Source organism: Biomphalaria glabrata, chromosome 4 (assembly GCF_947242115.1).
Source record: "Biomphalaria glabrata chromosome 4, xgBioGlab47.1, whole genome shotgun sequence".
In the NCBI taxonomy this organism is placed as follows: domain Eukaryota; kingdom Metazoa; phylum Mollusca; class Gastropoda; family Planorbidae; genus Biomphalaria; species Biomphalaria glabrata.
This window is the reverse complement of record NC_074714.1, coordinates 28656941-28665698: the sequence shown is the minus strand read 5'-3', so window position 1 is coordinate 28665698 and position 8758 is coordinate 28656941. Positions and strand designations below refer to the sequence as shown.

The 8758-nt window shown below is 35.1% G+C and overlaps 1 long non-coding RNA gene across 1 annotated transcript; it reads right to left on the bottom strand.

Moving 5' to 3' along the window:
* Positions 1-711: 711 nt before the first annotated feature.
* On the bottom strand, positions 712-7926 carry LOC129926055 (uncharacterized). The gene is made up of 2 exons (XR_008777739.1): positions 7833-7926; positions 712-1902 (listed from the first exon to the last, which is right to left on the bottom strand). It is a non-coding gene; the product is annotated as an uncharacterized LOC129926055 (long non-coding RNA).
* Between the last annotated feature and the right edge of the window lie 832 nt (positions 7927-8758).

The following is an 8758-nucleotide window of genomic DNA, read 5'->3' as shown; positions in this document are numbered from 1 at the left end:
TACTACTACAACCAACTCATAACACTAGCATTAAAACAAGAACACCTTAGTCTTAGTACCTCACTATTAATAATATTCCCTAAGAACAGAAACAGACTACTATAACTTATAACTAATTTACTAAGCCACTAAGGCTACACCACAAAAACAAAATAACACTAGATTCTAGATCTACAGCAAGAGTTACAGCATAGTAATAACAGTTAAAACAGCAGTTACATTCAGCAGTAATAATAGCATGCAATACATAAAATCATATATATTCTATTAGGTCTAGAAAACTCAAAGCAGGACTGACGGACGCCGCCATCTTTTAATTAACATGCTCAAAACATAAACTGCCAACTAGAAAATAAAACTAAATTAAAATATATATATTTATACACAGTGTGCCATAGATCTAGTAAAAGAAAATATAAAATAGTTGCAAACTTACAGGCCGTCCCAGGTACAGAATAATAAAATAATTAGACGACAGACCACAAAGATCTTCAGCTGTTACACAGACTTTTTTTTTTTTTTTTTTTTTAGGATACCTCAGTTTTTTTAGCTTTTGACTTCAGTTGTCGAGCTGTTTACATCCTAGGAATCCTTGGGCTTTTGCCTCTTTTCTTTGCCTCTTTTTGGGTTTTTTTATTCACCTCTTTTCTGGGCTTTAGCCTCTTTTTGGGGCCTCCTTTTTTTTTTAAAATAAGATTTTATTCAAAAGAAAAGACATAATATATTATTTTATATCAATAATAATACAAAGAATATTTAATAAAAACAAAATTTTGTGAAGGCATAGTTTCAAAAGCACAATTCATGATTTTCATCATGGACATCGAGTAGACTTTTTAAAGAAAACACATTACATATTAATTTATATTAGTAATAATACAAAGAATATTTCATAACAACAACATTTTTATGAAGGAAATAGTTTCAAAAACACATTCCAGGATTTCCGGCATGATCGTAGAGTATGCTGCAGCAAAGGTCCATAAAATGATGACAGCAAAGGTCTACAGAATGATGACAGCAAAGGTCAACAAAATGAGGACAGCAAAGGTCCACAATATGATGACAGCAAAGGTCCATAAAATGATGACAGCAAAGGTCCATAAAGCGATGACATCAGCGGTCCATAAAATGATGACAGCAAAGGTCTACAGAATGATGACAGCAAAGGTCAACAAAATGAGGACAGCAAAGGTCCACAATATGATGACAGCACAGGTCCATACAATGATGACAGCAAAGTTCAATAAAATGATGACAGCAAAGTTCAATAAAATGATGACAGCAAAGTTCAATAAAATGATGACAGCAAAGGTCTACAAAATGAGAACAGCAAAGGTCTACAAAATGAGGACAGAAAAAGGTCCACAAAATGATGACAGCAAGGGTCCATAAAATGATGACAGCAAGGGTCTATAAAATGAGGACCTTTTTTTTTTTTTTTTTTAAGACTTGTGAGTTATTTAAATTCATTTTTATTATTATTATTATTATTATTTTTTGCAACAATTTTTCCCTTAAGAACCTCAGACAAAAGACCTCCATCCTATATCACATCATTACGAATTCTCTGGGGTCTGCTAGAGTTACAAAAATGTACAAAGTAAGTATGTGCATGAAGAGCTTAAAAATTTTTCAAATTTGAATATAACTCATTTTCTGAATAAATTTATTAGTTAAAGAATATTCTATAAATCAATCGTGTCCATATTGAGATAGTGTTTTTTTTTTTTTTGTTTGGTTTTGCTTTATTTTTTTAACAATTTCGTAGTCCATTTGGTCCATTATCATGAATTCGTATCCTGTTTGGGGTTGTCTTGAATTTTTTTTTTGTTTGTTTGGTCAAAGGGATATAACCAAAAGAAATTTCCACATTGCATCTTCCAGTCCTAAATTGTCTCTCTTGTTGAAAAAAAAATTAATAGGTAATTTTTAGTATTGTAATTTTAAAGCAAATAAATAATATATTTAATACATATACATGCAAATCGGTAAATAGTTATCACTTATAAAAACACACACACATACATTCAACTTATTTTCTTCGTTGTTAAAACAGATTTTAGTAAATTGATATTTATGATACAAATGGAATTTTCCAATTCATTGAAAGAAAATAATGGAATCCTTAAAAAAAAAAATTATGTAAATACAATGGTTCAATATAAAATTACATTTGGGGTCAGCCTTTATAGTGTTCCATTTTAAAATCAACTATATTTCCCTAAATTTTATCCAAAATATTTGGATTAAAAATGACATTATGATACACAGCTTCAAGTCTTACAATTTCAATAATTCATTTACTTTAATGTACATTTTCTTTCTTTTTTTTTTTAAATATATATTTTATTTAAAACTTTTCTATCCTACATTGCATAATCCTTCTGTATCTATGATCTACTTGAATTCTATTTAGGATTTTGTTGTCGTAGGTAGCTTTTAAATACATGTTCCATATAAGTATCCTATACTCTGCTAATAAAATCAAGTTCATATCTTTAAGTTTCTTGCTTTGGGTATTTTATTTAAAAATATTGCTAGGCCTATGTTGACCTTGACATGGCTGTTTAAATTAAAATATTTGACAGAGTTTCTCTCACAATAGTGAAGTTTGGACACTCCCCAAAACAGATGTTTTTCTAGTTTGTTATTTTCAACCCCGCATAGTTTACATGTGTGACCTGCCCTGTCCTTACCCCTCTTCTTTATTGGGGTCATCCCATAAATTAGCCTGTAGGTCACCTCCCGTGCTTTCAGAGTTATGTTTTTATTGTGTAATTGCGTGAATGTGTCTGTGTGTGTATTAAACACTATTCCTAATTCCCTCCCTTATTTTATTCAGACAGATATGGTACTGACCACTGGTCAAATGTACACTCAACTGTTTTAAGACAGCATGTGGTACATCACTTTTATACTATCCCGCACTAACCTATATAAATTTGCGTACAATTATAAAATCTGACACTAACCTATAAAAATAAAATATATAAAAATAGATCTAACCTATACAACAAAAATACACATAAAACTAGCTCAGGGAGCGCAAGCTCACACTAATATAATTTATATATGCTATAAAATTATTATATGCAGTCGCCCCACCCCTATTCTTTAATGCCAAATGTAATCATTAGCAGAAATTATAAAAATGAGCGAGCATTAATAGTTTTCACTCTACCGCCCCTTCCCCTTTCCAGACAAAAAAAAATTACGTTTTCAAACAGAATAGTCAAATATGGCGACAGAGTTTATGTCACTTCACATGAATTTATCATAATTATTTTAAGAAAGACTTTGCTTTGGAAAATTTAAAATTCATACGAAATGTTGCAGTATAAGAGTAACAAATGAGATGAGTTATAAACCCAAATATTTGTTACCTAGTCGCCTTTTTCCAACCATTACTCAATCTGATATTTTTCTAGTTAAATAAATTTGGGACTAAAAATCATTTATGTCTATGCTCAAAATTTATTACTGAATCCTGTGTGTGACAAGTCAAAAACTCGCTGTCAGAGTCACTCAAATTTATCACAGCATTAATTATTATTTTTCATTATTTATTTATTTTATTTTAATTATTTCCCCATCCTACCCCTAAATTCTCCACCCGCACCACCTTTTCCTCTCCAGGCTAGACTTAGTTGACCACATTGGAGATAGCTAGGCCGCGTCTTTCGACTTATCTTCCCTTGACCTTGGCAAAGATGGACACATTCTCTTTGATCGTAGCGGCCGGATGTCTGACGGCCGCAGATGACACCACCTTGTGTGGAATGCAAGTCACTCTTTCCCCCCCCCCTTTCTCACACGTCTCTCTTTGATGTAGGAGACCAACACGCGGACCAACACTCCCATTTGATCTGTCCAAGGTGCGACTCCCACCTCGAGACAAATTTACCCACGTGTAAGATAATTCTTAGCCTAGGACATTTCCTGTTTCCGCCAATATTCTCCAGGCCTATATAAAGAAGGTCCAAATCAAATCCTACCCTCTCATTTTCTCATTCGAGCTGAGCAATCGAGTCTGGACTACATCATTTATTCTCCCTCCTAGAGGAATACCTGGTGCCTCCTTCAGGTGTCTGCCTAGGTGCTGAGTGCTATTCAGCACTGCACTTTCCTACTGAGATCTGCCTATTTATTTGCTATTTGCTGTTCAGTGTCTACTCGACACTTCTCAACTCTACTACTTGGCGCTATCGGCCTTTCCCGCCTATTCGACAGCCCACCTGTCAACTTATTAGGTGGATGTCCCTATAGACCCAGATCTGTGCGAGACGTCATAGCTACGCCAAACCCTCTGCAACTCCCTGGACTTATTCTGTCGACTACGCTGCCCACGGTAGATCAGCTCTGCCCGCAGTAACCTTGTGCCCACGGTAGCCGGCCACCCGCCCTACTGTGCCCACTACAGATATCAGAACTTTGGATTGAGACTCCACAAGAACTGAATCACCGGCGTCCCTCTATCCGCTAGAGCGCCACCTCCAGCTGCAGAACCTCAACCAGGACACAGCCAGCTGCGACATCAACAGGACAACCAGCTAAGTCAGAGGACAAAGTGACATACTCTCTTATTAGGTGCAAGAGTGATGATTAAACATAGTATTCACTAGAGATAGATGCAAACCCTCACCCCTTTTATTCTTATATGTAAATATTTATGTAAATAAATATTCTTCATTTTTAACTTAGTATCTATCTTTCATTGCTTGTCTCGTTGCGTGCCTGCTTCCGATTTATATGCTGACGGGTTGGTGTGTGATAGCTTTAAAAATAATCATCCCCTAGACAATAAACGCGCCAAACACACGTCACATTTCCCCACCTGTCACAAATCTTAAAAATGCAAAAAAAAAAAAATAAAATTAGAGTAGAATCTAATTGGTCCACTTAATTTCTCCTCCCATTTATGAAATTTTAATTATAGTTCTGTAACAAAACAAAGTTACAAACATGTTTTTTGAACAAAATGTATCACTTACAAATAAGCAGTTTTAAAAATATTATTTATCGAATAATTTTTTTTTCGGCGGTATCTTATCTTTTCAAGGAACAAATCGGTTTTATTTGCAATGTATTAAGGGCGGGGTGGCTGAGCGGTAAAGCGCTTGGCTTCCTAACCGGGGACTGGGATTTTTAATTTCGGGATCGTCGGGCGCCTCTGAGTCTACCCAGCTCTAATGGGTACCTGACATTAGTTAGTGAAAAGTAAAGGCGATTGGTCGTTGTGCTGGCCACATGACACCCTTGTTAACCGTAGGCCACATAAACAGATGACCTTTACATCATCTGCCCTATAGACCACAAGGTCTGAAAGGGGAACTTTTTATTAAGGGCCTATACATTCATAGTAGAAAGGTCCTTTTTTAATAAGATGAATAATGAGCTGTATGTCAGGAGAATTCGATTCAGCAGTGAAAAATGCAAGAAAACGCTTTTGGCAACAGGCCCTCGCCTCGAACCCCACTGGGGTAGCTTACTGCGCTCCCCCAGACCCCCAAGTTTGCAACAGAAAGGCCTCATCATGACTGTTTTTTTTTCGCAAAAGGTTGAGAAGCACTGCTTTTTTCAATTTTCACATACACACATACAAATATATATATATAAATTGTTATGTTTATTATGTGGCGAGACTCTGTAGCGATAAAACAATATCAAGAAGACAAAATCATGGTTTATAAATGCTTTAAATTTTATTAACACTGAAACCACTTTTTAGTTTCTATTCCTCCATTTTGGTTCTCCCCCTTTCAACACGCATTCGTACCGTTCCACATTTGCACTAACATGCGCACGTAACATATATATATATATATGTGTGTGAGCAGGTCAGGGTGGCGCTACTGAGTGAGGCCTTTTTGTTATTATCTGCTGCTCAACATTTGTTCAATATTTTACAGTAGGCAGGTGGTTGCTCTACTGGGTGGGCCCAATCTGTGAACCTCGGTCTGCGACCAAGGGGCTAGAGTAGCCTAAGCAACCAGACAGCACAATCAAACTAAACTAAACTAAACTAAAAGGAAACAAACTAAAAATAAACAACCAACTAAATTTATAAAACAACATATATACCGGTACTTTATTTACACGAAACCAAAACAACAGCAATAAAACTAAATATACACCTACTAAACGATTGATTAACCATACCAAACTGAACCTAACAAATAAAGCAGCTATTTGGCAGGACTACAGCCGTAAGCTACTACACAGAAATAATGTCAGTTGTACAGCAGCAATAAAACAACAGCTATAAGGCAACAGCTATAGTGCAACAGTAATAACTGCGGCAGACAGTTAGGCAGACAGGCAGGAATTATAGCTGAAATTATACAACACAATTAGCACAGGCACCACTGACCACTGATCAAGACAAAAGAGAGCTCAACGTGGTTCCGGAGCTAGCTATAACTGGTCAGCGCGAACATATCGGAGAGCATGACGTCACGCTAATTTTCTAAAACTAAACTGGACTACCGATTTCCCTAATTTGTACCTAGCCGTACCCAACAATAAAATCTAGCAAATTACTAAAGACACGGACTACACAACATTATATACCAAATTGAACAGCATTAAAAAGAGAATCTTAAAATTTAAATCCTACAAAAATACAAAAAGGAAGATAAAAAGTTGTTTCTATTCTAAACTCATATGGGGGCTCTATACCGTTTACAGACCTGCACATAAACTGAAATTAAAAAATAACAACCAATCCAACGCTAATGTCAAAGACAAAAATAAGCAGAACTAACCAGGGACAAAAAATAGGAAAGAACATCCACAGCTCTAAGGCTAGTTAACTATTTTAAAAACTACTTTTCCTCTACGAGTAAAACACAAATAACAGAAAAAGACTAAAACTAGCAGAAAGTTATAAATAGCGGAAACTACAAAATACTCAGCACTGGACTATATAAACTAAAAAGACACTAAATTACAAACATCATAGCCCTGGCCTATATAAATTACAAAGTAGATAAAATCAGGTCAAAAATTAGACCTAGGAGCGCCAGCTCACACACACATATATATATATATATATATATATATATATATATATATATATATATATATATATATATATATATATATATATATATATGCGTGAGCAGGTCAGGAGGCGCTGGAGACATTTTCTCTGCTCAACATTAAATTTTAACAGTAGGCAGATGTTAGCGCTACTGGGTGGGTTTCTTCTGTGACACCTCAGTCTACGACCAAGGGACTAGAGCCACCTAAGTAACCAGACATACTAACCTAAACTAAATGAAAGAACCAACGAAACTTTACTTGAAATTAAATAAGACAAAATGAAACTTTATTTACATGAAAATAAATCAATTATAAAATATAATATATATATATATATATACACACACTAACCACTACAACTGAACCCAGCAACTAACTAAAACCCTCTAAATCTACGCCACTACCAAACACCAACAAACTAACCAAATCAACTATCTAACACAAACTGATCAAACCAACTATCTAACCAAATCACTACAACTACTACACTAGACCTAGATCTACATTAACACTTTAACAAGAACACCTTAGTACCTTACTATTCACTAAGAACAGACTAAGCCACTAGGTCTAAGCCGACTAAGGCAACACTACAAAAACAAAATCAAAATAACACTAGATTCCCTAGATCTACAGAAGCAATAACAGTAGTAGTAATAAATGCAGCAGCAGAGGTTATAGCAGTTAAAACAAATGCATGTATTTCAGCAGTAAAAATAGCATGCAACATATGAAAATACAAAACTATAAATACAAAATCATATTTATTCTATTAGATCTAGAACCTCAAAGCAGGACTGATGGGCGCCGCCATCTTTAAATCAACATGCTCAAAACAAAAGCTGCCAACTAGAAAATAAAACTAAATTAAAATATATCTAGCATATGTGAGCAGGTCAGGCAGGCGCGAGTGGGAGGGCCTATTCTTACTGCTGCTCAACATTAAATTTACCAACAGTAGGCAGATGTTTGCGCTACTGGGTGGGCTCAATCTGTGACACCTCAGTCTACGACCAAGGGGCTAGAGTCACCTAAGTAACCAGACAACTAGACTAAACTAAACTAACTAAAAGAAAGCAATAACGAAACTTTTACTTTAGGATAAATAAAACAAAAAGAAACTTTATTTACATACACAAATAAATCAATAATAAAATATAACATATACACTAACACTACAACTGAGCTCAGCAACTAACTAAAACCCTCTAAATCTACACCACTACAAACACTAATAAGAAACCCAAATGTCTAACTATCTTCACTAAATTACACCTAAAAATACCAACACTAAACACAACAGTACAACAGAACTAATAATGACAGCTATAACTGCGGCAAACAGGCCGTAGACTAACAACAGTTACAGTAGATGTAACGACAGGAATTATAGCCTGCAATTACAAATATAAACAATATTCAGATAAGAAAAATAAAATAATAATGAACTACTTGAATTAGACTGGTCTAGACCTAGTCTAGCGCATACTCCCAATACAAGCATGAGCTAATTTCAATTACCTACATGTAGCTAATAAAAGCAATACATGAGTTTCTAAGCCACACCAACACAGGTCAAGCTAGACTACCATAAATATAAGCTAGATTTGGCTCTACAAAGGCCGCCATGACAGCGATGCTTAGGGCGCAGCCATTTAAAAAGTAGGACAAATTGCCAACTTAATAGAGCGGTTATCCTAACAATAAAATA